The sequence below is a fragment of the Lathyrus oleraceus genome, chromosome 4, assembly GCF_024323335.1.
Source record: "Lathyrus oleraceus cultivar Zhongwan6 chromosome 4, CAAS_Psat_ZW6_1.0, whole genome shotgun sequence".
Taxonomy (NCBI): Eukaryota; Viridiplantae; Streptophyta; class Magnoliopsida; order Fabales; family Fabaceae; genus Lathyrus; species Lathyrus oleraceus.
The window spans coordinates 468,238,797-468,255,224 of NC_066582.1; positions in this window are offsets into that span (position 1 = coordinate 468,238,797).

Below are 16,428 nucleotides of genomic sequence, written 5' to 3' on the forward strand. Positions count from 1 at the left end.
TGCACCGTTGAATTGGCAGATCACTCTTAGTATTGGCGCCGGATTGAGTCGGGCGGAGGTAACCTTTGTGCAGATGAGTTTCCTTCAGGGTTTCCTTTAGGGTTGCTCTGAATTCTTTCGGTTCGCCTCTAGGGTTTGCTCTCTGTGTGTGTTTGTGTTTCCCCTTTTCCTTCTTCTGCCCCAAAAGATCTCCTTTTTTGAATGAGGTCTTGGTATTTATAATAATTTTTGTGACCTGATGGGCTCAAAATGAAGCCCAAAATTTCTGGTATCCGCAAGCTTCGCTAGGCGAGTGGTGCAACGAAGGGTTCGCTAGGCGAAGGATTTGCTCGCCTAGCGAGCATGCCAGTTTAAGTCCTTTTCTGGATTGGGCCACCTGTGTGCTGGGCCTTTGTTCCTTTAAGGTCAATGTCTTGTAAAATGAGTTGGAGTGCCTTAAAAAATATCCTGAAAGATTAACGGGCAAATTTTGGGGTATGACAGCTGCCCCTGTTTAATATTCTTAAACCGAGAGAGTTAGAATGGTATGTACGCCATTCGTGGTCTGGAGGTGGAAGATTATTGAACACTTAGAATGCCCCAAAAGTTTGCACTTGTTGATTAAAAGTTAGTCTTGATGGAGATGGGCTTAAAGATGCCATCCAGGAAGTTTGATGATGAGAGCTTCAGAGTGCGTCATACATCAGACCACATTTGAAGACATGGGTGCCGTACGTTAGGCTGTATCTGACGAAAAGAATCAGAATGGATCGTACGCTAGATCGTATCTGAGTTGCAGAATGAGCCGTACGTTAGGCTGTATCTGACGAAGAGAATCAGAATGGATCGTACGCTAGATCGTATCTGAGTTGCAGAATGAGCCGTACGTTAGGCTGTATCTGACGAAAAGAATCAGAATGGATCGTACGCTAGATCGTATCTGAGTTGCAGAATGAGCCGTACGTTAGGCTGTATCTGACAAAAGTAGTCGTACGTTAGACTACACCTCGGAATGTACCGTACGCTAGGTAGTATCTCGGAATATACCGTACGCTAGGTAGTATCTGAGGAAAAAAGATCAGAATGGATCGTACGCTAGATCATATCTGAGTTGCAGAATGAGCCGTACGTTAGGCTGTATCTGACAAAAGTAGTTGTACGTTAGACTACACCTCGGAATGTACCGTACGCTAGGTAGTATCTGAGGGGATGAACATCCAAATGGGTCGTACGCTAGACCGTATTGGAGTAGTTGAAGAAATCATATGTTGGGCTGAATCAGAATAAACCGTACGTTAGGCTATATCTGATAATATTTGTATATGTTGTATTTGTAATAAAAGCCTGGGGTGGGCTTAAAGATGCCATCATTAGGAGGATGTCAGAATGAATGTCAGAATGAATGTTGACATGGAGTATATCTGAAAGATGTATTTGAATCTTGAATGTAATCGATAAAGATGTCCGTCTGAATGGATCTTTATTTTGACTGTATCAGGAGGATAATTAACCTGAAAAATAAAGTTAGCTTCATGTCATGTCATGATGCATGAGATGTTTTATGCTTTTGAAAATAAATGCGAACATTGTATGCATGTATGTGATGTGAAATGATGAATGAAATGAATTATGCGTCTGAAAATTTTGCCAGGGGAAAATAAATCCCCATATCCTGGTTGGAGATATTTGTATTGATGACCCTTTCTTAGCTGGGGATACTTGATTTCTGTCTGATGATAGAAATATTCAACAGAGCCTGGTTGGGGATAGAAGAGATGACCAGTCTGTCTGGTGATACCCATTTCTTCTGGGGAATAACTGGTTTTTGCTGGGGAATAGAATTAGCAACCGGATCCATTGGAACGCATGGTTAGACCTTCTCCTCGATCCTGAAGTCTTTTAGTAATTGTTATTTCCGTTTTATGCATGTATTTTTGATAAATACTAATCATGTTCAAACGCATATATTAATTCGAATTAAATCAATGGACGTTTACGCAAACAAAATAGAGAAAGTAAAACAAAAGCATTTTTTTAGAAATAAAATTGTATTGATTTTGAAAGAGGGCCTATAAACAGGCAATTTGTGTACAAGGGGACAGAAATCCTAGTAAGAGGAAATTGTCAAGAAAACAAAGAGAAAGCTATGCAGAAAAAGTCCTATTGATTTTAATTCCACTACTGTCATTATGTCTTCAAGCCTCTCATCTCCTGCTGTCGGATAAAAGTGATTGGCTTGTTCAGTCCCTTGAACTTGGATGAAGTCGCCTGAGAACGGGACATAGTCATACGCTTTAATCCCTAATTTTTGCCTGGACCGCCTTTTCAGGTTTTCAGTCCACCAGGATACCCTTTTTTGCCCAAGCCGCCTTTTCAGGTTTTCGACTTGCCGGGTGTACATTTTTATATGTTTATCCCTAATTTTTGCCCGAACCCTTTTGGTTCGCCGGGATGCCCTTACTTTTGCCTAGATACGTCGACCTAGCGGGTCTCTTTTATGCGTAGTATTTTTTAACTATGTCCGCGTTCACGGGATGCGGGAAATCTTCGCCATCCATTGTGGCAAGCATCATGGCTCCACCAGAGAATACCTTCTTAACTACAAATGGCCCTTCGTATGTGGGAGTCCATTTGCCTCTAGAATCACCTTGTGGTAGAATGATACGCTTTATTACCAAGTCACCAATTTGATACACCCGTCTCTTGACCTTTTTGTTAAATGCGTGGGTCATGCGCTTCTGATATATCTGCCCATGACAAACAGCCGCAAGTCTCTTTTCATCAATCAAATTTATCTGATCGAGTCGAGTCTGAACCCATTCATTCTCGTCTAAACCTGCCTCTTTCATGATTCTTAGAGAGGGAATCTGAACTTCCACTGGTAAGACGACTTCCATTCCGTAGACTAAAGAGAAAGGAGTTGCCCCTGTCGAAGTGCGCGCTGAAGTGCGATAACCATGAAGAGCAAAGGGTAACATCTCATGCCAGTCTTCGTATGTTACTGTCATTTTTTGTATGATTTTCTTAATATTCTTATTAGCATCTTCTACGGCGCCATTCATCTTTGGCCGGTACGGAGAAGAGTTATGGTGTTTTATTTTGAACTGCGTGCAGAGTTCAGTAATCATCTTGTTGTTCAAATTAGTACCATTATCAGTGATAACTCTTTCAGGGATGCCATACCGACAAATAAGACTATTCTTGATGAACCGTGCCACCACATTCTTGGTGACAGAAGCAAATGAGGCTGCCTCTACCCTCTTTGTAAAGTAATCAATAGCGACAAGGATGAAACGATGTCCATTAGAAGCAGTAGGTTTAATCTCTCCAATCATATCAATGCCCCACATTGCAAAGGGCCAAGGTGCTGTTAACACGTTCAATGGAGCAGGAGGTACATGTACTTTGTCCGCATAGACCTGACACTTGTGGCAAGTTCTGGAGTAACGGTGGCAATCAGCTTCCATGGTAGACCAATAATACCCTGATCTCAGAATCTTCTTGGCCATCGTATGTCCATTAGAATGAGTCCCAAAAATACCGTCGTGTATGTCTTCCATAATCTTTTCTGCTTCCCTTTTATCCACACAGCGAAGCAAAGTCGAATCATGATTACGTTTGTATAATACCCCATTACTCAAAAAGAATTTAGCGGAGAACTTCCTCAGAAATTTTCTGTCGTTGATGGATGCCCCTTCAGGGTATTCCTGAGTTTCTAAATATCTTTTTACTTCGTGGAACCAAGGTTTCTCTTCTACTCCATCAGTATTAAGTTCATAACAATATGCTGGTTCATCTAATCGTTCAATGGTGATCATAGGAGCTTCATTGTCCCATCTGACTCTGAACATAGATGACATGGTAGCCAATGCGTCTTCCAACTGATTCTCCTCCCGTGGAATATGTTCGAATGTAATCTCTTTAAAGTATGGGATTAATGTCATCACCCGCTCTCGATAAGGGATGAGATTCGGATGTTTAGTGTCCCATTCTCCTTTGATCTGACTGATTACTAATGCTAAGTCTCCGTACACACTCAAAAACTTGATTCTTAGGTCTATAGCAGCTCTGAGTCCCAAAATACATGCTTCATACTCAGCCATATTATTGGTACAATCAAAACATAGTCTAGCAGTGAAAGGCGTATGGCAACCCTTGGGGGAAATGATTACAACACCAACACCATTGCCCAATGCGTTAGAAGATCCATCAAAAACCATAGTCCATCGGGATCCCAGTTCGGGTCCTTCATCCGGTCCAGGTTCTTCATAATCAGTAACAAGCATGACATCCTCATCTGGGAACTTAAAATTCATAGATTGGTAATCATCAACTGCTTGATGAGCCAAATGATCGGCTAACACGCTTCCTTTGATTGCTTTCTGAGTAGTGTATTGGATATCATACTCTGTTAAAATCATCTGCCACCTTGCTATTCTTCCGGAGAGGGCAGGTTTCTCAAATATATATTTGATAGGATCCATCTTAGAAATCAATAAAGTGGTATGATTCAACATATACTGTCTTAGTCGGCGAGCAGCCCAAGCCAAAGCACAACAAGTTTTCTCAAGCAGTGAGTATCTTGTTTCAAAGTCGGTAAACTTTTTGCTAAGGTAGTATATGGCGTGCTCTTTTCGACCAGACTCGTCATGTTTCCCCAACACACACCCCATTGAATTTTCTAACACGGTCAAATACATGATTAGAGGTCTTCCTTCAACTGGTGGCATCAAAATTGGAGGTTCTTGGAGATACTTCTTGATTTTGTCAAAAGCTTCTTGACATTCATCATTCTATATCATCTCTTGATTTTTCCTCAGTAATTTGAAGATGGGTTTGCAGGTAGCAGTCAAATGAGAGATAAATCAGGCAATGTAATTCAAGCGTCCCAAGAAACCTCTGACTTCTTTATCTGTACGGGGAACTGGCATTTCTTGAATAGCTCTCACCTTAGCCGGGTCAACCTCAATTCCTTTACCACTGACAATAAAGCCCAAGAGTTTACCGGATCTTACTCCAAAGGTGCATTTGTTCGGGTTCAATCTCAACTTGTACCTCTTCAACCTCTCAAACAGTTTGTATAAATGATCGAGATGTTCTTCTTCAGTATGAGATCTGGCTATCATGTCGTCCACATATACCTCTATTTCATGATGGATCATATCATGGAACAAAACCACCATAGCACGCTGGTACGTTGCCCCTGCATTCTTTAAACCGAATGGCATTACTTTATAACAGAAAATGCCCCATTGCGTCACAAACGTAGTTTTCTCCATGTACTCAGGTGCCATCTTAATCTGGTTATAACCCGAGAATCCATCCATGAATGAGAATACCTTGTGTTGAGCGGTGTTATCTACCAGAACATCAATGTGCGGAAGTGGAAAGTCATCCTTGGGACTCGCTTTATTCAAATCTCTGTAATCTACACACATTCGCACCTTACCATCCTTCTTTGGCACTGGTACCACATTAGCAACCCATTGAGGATAAGAAGTAACAACCAGAAAACCTGCATCAAATTGTTTCATAACCTCGGCTTTGATTTTCTCAGACATTTCAGGACGCATGCGACGAACCTTTTGCTTAACAGGACGACAATCTTCCTTCATTGGCAAACGATGCACTACTATGTCAGTATCCAGTCTTGGCATGTCTTCATAAGACCACGCAAAAATCTATATATAGTCATGTAACATCTGAATCAATCTTTCTTTGACGCTGTTTTCCAAGCCTGCTCCTATTTTGACTTCTTTCTTGTCTACTTCGGTACCCAGATTTACAGTCTCAATTGATTCCTCATGCGGCTGTATAGTCTTTTCCTCTTGCAGTAACAGTCTGGCAAGCTCTCCAGGTACTTCACAATCTTCCTCACTTCCATCCTCGGCTTGGTAGATCGGATTTTCAAAGTCATAATGAACAGTAGCAGAATTATTATCAACAGGATCCAGAGTGGATATGGATCTGCAATTTGTTACGTGAGTGTGTGTAAGAATACATAGCTTTGTTTAAAAGATGACAGGAAAGATAAAGAGCGCAATATTTGAATGCAAAAAGTCCATTGATTCATTGAATATGAATATGCTTATGAAAATGACAAAACCCTTAACAAATTAGCTATTGTGCCCCGGGCATAGACACAATGCTTTAAGAAGTTCAATCGTAAAAATTAAAAAATTTGCAACACTAAAATAGACAATAACAATTACTCCTGACTAAAGGAAATCGGGATAGTGTCTTCAGCCTTCCAATTATTGAGTCTGTCACCAATTGTTGGGAAAATCCAGCTATCCAGGTCGCAATCGCTATCAGCATCTTCTACAGCATTAATCTGATTTCTGACCACCTTTTCAGAGCTAAATCCCAGGCCAAATCTATCAGACTTGTACGGTACGTCGATCAGTTGACCCCAACCAGTACGACCACCATCTTCAACCACGGTTTGAGCGTCTTTCAGAGAAACCATAGCAGGAGGAGCACGAGTAACCTTGGGCACACGGGAAGTTGGCTTAAGGACAGGACTAGTCGGAGGAACTACTTCAAATGAATGAGAAGGAGTCTCAAAGAATTCACCATCCATCTCGACGTATCAGAAGGTATGCACACTACTGACAATATACTCTTCTTCTCCACACACAGTGACAATCTTACCCTCTATTGGATACCTCAGCTTTTGATGGAGAGACGAAGCTACATCACTTGCCCCATGAATCCAAGGGCGTCCCAGCAAGCAGGAATAGGCAGGACGAATGTTCATTACGTGAAAGATAGTGTTGAAAACTTGAGGTCCTACCTTGATAGGGAGAACCACTTCACCATGGACAACGCTCTTCGCACCATCGTAAGCACGCACCACAACGTCACTAGGCTTCAGTTCAATACTTTTACAGTCAAGTTTATCGAGCACAGCTTTCGGTAGCACGTTCAAAGAAGAGCCATTATCGATCAACACATGAGCCAAGGTGATCCCCTTACACTCAATGGAGATGTGCAGAGCTTTGTTATGATTCTTTCCTGCTGGTGTCAGGTCAGCATCAGAAAAGCCTAGGCCATTGTCAACAGTCAGGTTAGCAACATAGTTTTCGAACTGATCGACAGATGTCTCCTGAGGTACATGAGCGGTCTTCAGGAATTTTATCAATGCATTGGCATGAGATTCAGAAGATAACAACAAGGATAACATCGAAATTTTAGACGGAGTATGCCTCAACTGTTCTACCACATCAAAATCACTCTTGCGGATGATTTTCAGCATTTCTTCCATTTCCCGTTTGGCAACATCTTCGGTAGTAACTTCGACCGGTGTCCTTGACTGAGAAGGATTGGTTACTGGTTCCTTTCCTCGAGTTTCAGGGGCGGGAGGTGAGATTTCTGGAGAGAAGATCCTTCCACTTCGAGTAATTTTACTAGTCCCACCAATGTCATTAGGATTAGCAGAATTATCAACTTGCTTTATGCCGTGGATGTAAACATCACCTCCATAATTCCATGGAATGGCTTTGCTTGGGGAATACGGTATTGGGCCAGGTGCAGTAATAATTAGGGGAGCTACCTTGGGCTCAGCAGTAATCTTCACAGGCACTCTAGTAGCGGTAATCTTCACCGGAACTTTGGACCTAGCAATCGCAGATATTTCTTCAATAGGGTTTTCCACCTTAGGAATCTTTTCGAAGAGAATTGTGCGATCATCCATCAGCCGTTGAATACCATTCCTCAACTTCAAGCAATCATTGGGTCGGGGTATACAGAGATCACAATTTTCAGCACAACCTGGAAATAAACCAGCCTGCAACAACTTCTTCTTGATGGTCAGGAGAGGAGATGCTAAGTCAGCTACATTAGAAATGTGGGAATTGTCATCCACAGCATTAACAGTCTTGTCATGATTAGGCATGGGAGCAGTGATGAAATTAGGAGTCTCTGGAGGATCAAATTCAATTTCTCTAGCGTCGATCATATCCTGAATCTTATTCTTCAACAACCAACAATCGTTTGTATCATGCCCGGGGCTATCGGAGTGATATGCACACTTGGCATTGGGATTGTAACGAGGAGAAGTAGTGTGGGATTTGCAGGAGGATCTCTGAGGGTAATCAAATTTGCTTTTAGCATACCCTGCAGTGCTTGTGCTAAAGTCATATTGATCTTGGTAAACTGCCTTCTTGGCCTGTCTTGTCTGTGTTGGAAGTTTTGAGATGGCGGTGCTGCGATCGTAACTGCTCCAATAGTATGGTCACGATTTTTCTTGTTATGACCCCTTTGGTGGTACACAGCATTTGACTCGTTCCTCCCCTGGTAGGACTTTTTGGTGCTTGCAGAGGTAGCCACCTGTATCTTTCCACTTCGAATGCCGCTTTCAACACGTTCACCCGTCAATATAAGTTCAGTGAAACCCGATGAGGAACTTCCCAATAGATGGATGTAGAATGGGCCAGTCAGTGTACCCATGAACATGTCCACTAATTCTCGATCAGTCATAGGGGGTTTGACTCGGCCAACCAACTCTCTCCATTTTTGAGCATATTCTTTGAAGCCTTCTTTAGATCCCATAGTCATATTCTGCAACTGTAGCCGAGTAGGCGCCAATTCAGAATTATACTGGTAGTGCTTGTAGAAAGCTGTCGCCAAATCAGTCCAGGTGCGGATGTTAGAGCTCTCGAGTTGATAATACCATTCTAACTGTGTGCTAGACAGACTCTCTTGGAAGAAATGGATCCATAGCTTCCTATCAGTGGTATACGGCTGAATCTTTCTCACATAAGCTCTCAGATGCATCTGAGGACAAGACGCACCATCATACTTAGTGAAAGCGGGGACTTTGAATTTGCGGGGAATGACCACATCAGAGACCAGACCTAAGCCTTCGACATCCAGACCAGGCGCCTTCTGACTCTCCACAGCTAGCATGCGTTCTTCCAGCAACTTACTTATCATCTTTTGGAGAGTATTGTTCATTTTCATAATCTTCATCGTCGTCCTCAGGGTTGAAGGGATCAGCATTCTCATCTTCCGAATCATTTTCTGTCTCATCTTCTTTATCCTTCGGAATTCCAATCTTGACTCCTGGAGCCTGTCCTTTAAGCCTTCTTCCCGGGTTAATGTAACTCACAGCTTTCTTGTCTTTCTTCTTCTCGAGCAAGAGAGCCTTCAGTTCCTCCTGCCCCTTGGATAAGCTCAAGATCATCTCCTGGAATTGAACATTTTGAGCCTGGAGATCTTTGACAGTTTGTTCGAGGGCCATTTTTCTGTTTAGAAGGAAGACCGTGAGAATATTGATCCTTTAGAATACCTATTATGCGATGTTATGTTATGCTATGCAATGTATGAAATGTTTTCAAGGACTTTTGGAATTTAACCTTGCGCAAACTACCAAAAAGAGGGAAACTTTTATTAATAATAATTTTTTTAATCAACGTTTATTACAACAAAATAATAAAACACAATGAAAGCTCAAGTCTCCCAGGGACGGCTTCTTTTTGGGTGAAGATATGCATTGAGTCTTCGTTCCTCATTAAGTTGGCTGGTGAGCTCTAACACTTTCTTCCTTTCAGCACAGAACTGGGCTTCAAAAGTATCCCTTTCCTCTCTCAACTGGATCCAGGATCTCTTCAATTCTTCAACATTGGTAGGCATATCTGGATAAGGAATGATCTGAGGAGTACCTCCTTCAACTCATGGTTCAACAATCAGCGGTCCGACTGCAAGATATGGCATGACAAGTTCACGAGCTCTTGCGCGTACCCATCTGAGATAAGGTTCCATAGGAATAGAGTTTTTTTGTCCTAAAGTGCTTCTTTTCACCATGCCCCAAGCTCGTACAAATCTTTGACGGAGACCTTGGGAATCGTTGTCATAGTCAAACACAGTGCCTTGGATAATTATCTCATGTGGACCATCTCTTCGAGCACAACCGAACTGACGTAGGGCTAAAGCAGGGTTATAAGTAATACCTCCCCTCATCCCCAGGAGTGGTACGTTAGAGAATTCTCCATAACGGTCGATGAGGATAACATTTTCTTTGAGATGAGAACACCAACGGATGTCTGAATGGGAGAGCAACATTATCCTTTGAGACCATTTCAAATTTTGCTCATTCTTCAAGACTGATCGAGGAAGGTGCGAAATAAACCACCTAGATAATAAAGGTATGCAGCACATGAGAGTCCCTTGCCTCTTCATAGTACGAGTGTGAAGGGAATGCAAAATGTCTCCAAGCAAGGTAGGCACAGGGTTATGAGTGAGAAATATCTTAATAGCGTTCATGTCTATGAATTGGTCTGGATTAGGAAATAAAACCAAACCATAGATTAGTAATGCTAGGACATCTTCGAAAGCATGGACATCCATAACTTTTAAGAATTCTCGGGCCTTATTTATCAGAAATTTGGCAAGTAAACCCTTAATTCCACTTCTTGTTACCCAATTGGTTTCAATGTCGGACTTTGTCATGTGTAAAGCTACGACAACTTTTTCGGACTTCGGACTCTTTTCTAAACCACTGAAAGGTTTTTGATCAAGGATAGGTATCCCAAGCATCCTGGAGAATTCTTCTAATGTGGGTACCAACTGATAATCTGGGAATGTGAAGCAATGATGTTTAGGATCGAAGAACTGGAATAGGACTCTCATCATATCTTCTTTGAAACCAGTGGTAACCAAATTGAAGAGAGAACCATGTTTCTTGGTGAACTGAGCCTGATCGGGAAGTTCTAACACTAAATCCTTGAGTTGAGGAGAGATTGCTACAAAATTGATCCGGATGGTCTTCCTGGGGGCCATAGCCTTACAAAACAGAGAAAAGTTAAATCCCTAAGTCCTTGAAATGGTTAGTACAATGCCATGATGTTATGATGTTATGATGTCATGATGTCAAACAAATAACAAGCACAAACAAGTCACACAACAATCATTCCTAGGTTTTAAGGCTTGCATGAGTTCCATAGGTAAGTACCCTCCCCACTGAAGTTTGGTTGGTTCAACCTGTCCTAGAATAGTAACCGGGTTCTAGAAGGATCTCAAATCATTGACCTTTCCTTAAGTCCACTTCAGTGCAACGCCAAGTGGTTGACCAAAGCTTCCCTAAAGTTCAATCTCAAAGAGTGTAGTATCGAGTATCAACCAACCCCAGTCGGAACCGAAGTCAGTTATCTCACTACTTTCTAATGGCTAGGATGAGTCAATTAGGGTTCTAAAGGTCTGGTTAACGCTTTGATGACACCACGCGGACGCCAAATTTTTCCTCAAGTAAACATGAGGAACATCAGGACATCCAAAGTGTCACGTTAACCGTAGCCATCATTTTAACCATTCCAGTATACGCCGGATAGTCGCAATGATCTCTTGCTACTTACCTAAGGTACACTAGATCCGGGTGTAGGATCTTTCACTCAAGCATATAATACCCAAGCAATCCCTTAAAAGTAAATCAGACAATTCGAATACATAAGTGATCTTGTTTTTTAAGGTAATCTCTCTTTTTAAGCAGTCCCCAGCAGAGTCGCCAGTTCTGTCGTACGGTGAACTGACTTTGGGTGTTTTTGCTTTGGAAAGCAAATGTCGCGGATAGCAAGAGTCGCCACCGACTTTTCTTTTATCCAATAAGGAAAGGCGGAAAAGAACAGGAAAGACCTTGATTAGATTTTGGGTTCGGGAGGTACATTATACAAAGGGAAGGTATTAGCACCCTTTGTATCCATGATTATCCATGGGCTCTTAATTGCTTAATCACTTATGTTTTCCTTGTTTGAAAAAGTGTTTCAGAAGTGTTTAGAAAATGTTTTGAAAAGAGAATTTAACTTTGTAATGATTCTTGTACGAATGTATACAACGTGTTTATCTTGTTTAATTTTGAAAGCTGTTTAGAAAAATATAACTCAACAATGATTCTAGTGCGAATGTATACCAAGTGGTGATTTTCTAATAAATGTTTTGCAAAGTGTGAGGTGTGAAAAGTATTTTAAGTTGTGAGTAAGCATTTAAGAGTTATACCTACCCAAGGTCTTTATGGGTATTTCCTATCCTTATGAGGGTAAAACTGTCCTTACTATTGAGAAGTAAGTAGTCTTATCCTTTGGGTGTAAAGGGACATCGTAGGGTCATCGATTGGTCATTGAAGGCAACATTTGTAAGGATACCTTAGCATTCGAAGGGACGATCATCATTTAACCGTAGGCTACAACGAAGGGTCATCGAGGGACAAAACCATATATTCGAAGGCAACATCCGAGGGACTATGATTTATCTTGTAGGGACATGATGATTTAATCGAAGGGTCTTTGCTAAGTGTATCCCCACATTCGCGGGACATGACCGTAATACCGTAAGGCAACAAAGAGAGGGCCAAGATTATGTATCCAAAGGCAATGTTTATAATCAGTTAGGTAATTTGGAATATATCTCCATAAGGGTATCCCACAAATAAAGTGGGATACCTAGCAAGCTACCTTCTTCGGGAATATGTGAATCCTCACAAAATTCAGCAAACGGGTTAGAATACCAAGACGGGGTGCAATCGAGGATTGCACCAAACAAAAGGAATCACAGCAGTAACAGTGTCAGGCCAATAGTGCACGATTAGATATAAAACATGTCAAATGAATACATGACGGATTAGAGTGCAAGCAGAAATACAGTGACTGTCATATTCGCTACTGCCTCGCCTAGCGAAGGCTTAGCGACCCTTCGCTACATGTTCGCTTAGTGAAGTGCTAGCAAATGCTTACGGGTTTTAGGTTCTTCTTTGATAACAGTGTGATTTCAGGAATTGCGCGATCGAACATTTAAGATACTGTTTTACACATTCATGCATACTTAAACTCACATGCAAAAATCTAACAATATATTCAAAAATTCAATCATAATGCATCATGTATTTAGTGATTACAAATTGGAAGCATAAAACGGTAGTGATAGTGCAAACCTGTTTGCAATGGGATTGCACCGTTGAATTGGCAGATCACTCTTAGTATTTGCGCCGGATTGAGTCGGGCGGAGGTAACCTTTGTGCAGATGAGTTTCCTTCAGGGTTTCCTTTAGGGTTGCTCTGAATTCTTTCGGTTCGCCTCTAGGGTTTGCTCTCTGTGTGTGTTTGTGTTTCCCCTTTTCCTTCTTCTGCCCCAAAAGATCTCCTTTTTTGAATGAGGTCTTGGTATTTATAATAATTTTTGTGACCTGATGGGCTCAGAATGAAGCCCAAAATTTCTGGTATCCGCAAGCTTCGCTAGGCGAGTGGTGCAACGAAGGCTTCGCTAGGCAAAGGATTTGCTCGCCTAGCGAGCATGCCAGTTTAAGTCCTTTTCTGGATTGGGCCACCTGTGTGCTGGGCCTTTGTTCCTTTAACGTCAATGTCTTGAAAAATGAGTTGGAGTGCCTTAAAAAATATCCTGAAAGATTAACGGGCAAATTTTGGGGTATGACAGTATGTCATCGACATGCACTAATGCATACAGTGTGACATGGTTATGATTGTAGATGAATAGAGAGTGATCACATTTTATTGAAGTGAAACCAAAGTGATAAAAGATTGATGAAGTTTCTCATACCATGCTCGTGGCACCTGTTTCAGGCTATATATAGTTTTTCTCAGTTTGCACACCATGTTAGGATCAGAGGTGGAGAAACCTAGAAGTTGCTGAATGTAAACTTCTTCATGTAAATCTCTATTTAAGAATGCATTGTTGATGTCAACATGTTGGACTTCCCACTTGTGAGTGAGTGTTAGGGTCAAAGTGATGCAAATTTTTGTTGATTTCACTAAAAGAGATCATGTTTCATGGAAGTCAAATCTATGTTGTTGGTGGAAACCCTTAGCCACAAGTCTAGCTTTACATTTGTTGATGCTCCCATATAAGTTTTACTTAACCATGAACATCCATTTGCACCCTATTGTTTTCCTATATGGTGGTAGATTCGTAAGGGTCCAAGTGAAGGAGAATTGCGGTCCAAAACGCAGCGGAAATTAAAATTTTCTCCTTTAGAGATCCTTACGAATGGTCATGATCAATGATAGAATATTTACCTCTTGTGACGATTGAAACCTTTAATGCAGATCCACGGAGCGATCACGAACGTTGAACGATGACAACGTCTCTACTCAGTCCACACGAACGGATTCCTTCAATCTCAGTGCTAGCTGGTATGAATGAAGGCTTTGAGTGAGTGAGAGAGAGAGAGAGAGAGAGAGAGAGAGAGAGAGAGAGAGAGAGAGAGAGAGAGAGAGAGAGAGAAAACGAAAATAATGCAACCGCCATGAATGCTTCTGCACAAGGGTTCTATTTATAGAACCACTTGTGTGGGCTTCAAGCTAAAAGCCCACTTAAGTGTATTTTGGCCCATATCTTATAATATGCCCAAAATCACTTAAGCCCATGGTACCTTACCATATTTCGTATTCTACTCAAGTACACCGTACCTTACGATGTTCTACAATTCACTTAAGGGTACCATACCTTACGGTATTCCTTAGTTACTCTATCTCTCATCAATCCGTCCTTTGTGTGTGACCCTGTAGGTTTTCGTGACGTTGGCAATTATATTAAATCATGTATTTAACATAATAAACCGTGAGCGGTATCTAGCAACACATCACTGCTACCCAAGACACGAAAATGTCATGTGATCTGACAAACCTTCTGTGATAATACTTATGTGTATAATTACCCTTTTGCCTTTATGTCTATATTGAACACAAGGCATAGACCGTGGCATCCTTGTCCAGTTCAATATTGGGCCCATAGACATTTATCCTGTTATGCAGGATGGGCAAATTCCATCTAGGTCACTCATGTCCCTCAGCATGCTTCGTGGAGTACCCATCAACTGTCTTTATGGTTATCTAGTTACGGACAACGTTGGATCAACAATAAATCACTCGACTCTACATCTAGGGTCCATAGTGGTTTCAGGTCGAAGAGTGGTAGACACCATTATCACCATGAGAATAACTTATGACACTTTGCATAACTTTCTATATAGTATTCTCATAGCGGGTCAATCCGGTATAAATATTACTCTTAATATTCATACCTATGTTTAAGACTTGATAACTCCTTATCCATGATCCATGAGATATGATCATCAGTCTATATACATAATAGTCTTAATGCTTTAATGTTATCCCACTTCACAATAAAGCTCGACTACGGATACTTTAAGAATAGTGTCCTTATGTTTAATGTGATCTCATGATCAAGTCACACTTGATACATTAAACGGACTAGCTATTCTAGGGACTTTATTAAATAAACGTAATAAAGAAAAAGCCTTTTATTATTCAATACAAGTACCAAAAGTATTGGCCTCTAGGGCTTACACCAACAATCTCCCACTAGCACTAGAGCCAATCAGGCATACCCCTAATGCCCATAGATCTAGTATGGCCATCATGCTTCTGCTGCGCAAGAGGCTTTGTCAGTGGGTCAACAATATTGTCAAGTGTAGGTACTCTGCATATTTTCACATCTCCTCTATCTGTTATCTCTCGAATGAGGTGATAACGCCTAAGTATGTGTTTGGATCGTTGGTGAGATCTAGGCTCCTTGGCTTGTGCGATAGCACCATTGTTATCACAGTAGAGACCAATGGGATCCACAATGCTAGGAACTATTCCAAGTTCACTAATGAACTTTTTGATCCAAACAGCTTCCTTTGCTGCACTTGAGGTAGCAATATACTCGGCCTCGGTTATAGAATTAGCAACTGTATCTTGCTTTGGACTTTTCCAGCTCACAGCGCCACCGTTTAAGCAAAACACATAACCATTGGAATCATGCATATTAAAGCGTCTCAGCACTTTGTCTATGTATGTACTCTGAATTAGGCCAAGCAGTTTTGTGATCTATCTCTATAGATTCTGATTCCTAATATATAGGCTGCTTCACCTAGGTCCTTCATAGAAAAGCATTTCCCCAACCAAGACTTTACTTGTTGCAAGGTAGGGACATCGTTTCCAATAAGTAATATGTCATCTACATATAATACTAGGAAAACGATCATGCTCCCACTAACCTTCTTATAGACACAAGGTTCATCCTCGTTCTTGATGAATCCATATTGTTTTACTGTTTCATCAAAACGAAGATTCCAGCTTCTGGAAGCTTGCTTCAATCCATAGATTGATCTTTGTAGCTTACATATCTTTTGGGCTTCCTCTGGTATGTCAAATCCTTCTGGCTGTGTCATGTACACATCCTCAAGAAGATTTCCATTAAGGAAAGCAGTTTTTGACATCCATCTGCGATATTTCATAATCATGATATGCAGCGATAGCAAGTAAAATCCGAACAGATTTAAGCATTGCAACTGGTGAAATGGTTTCATCATAGTCAATCCCATGAATTTGTTTATATCCTTTTGCAACCAGTCTTGTCTTATAGGTATGTACCTTACCATCCATGTCAGTCTTCTTTTTGAAGACCCACTTGCATCCTATAGGGTTAACTCCTACAA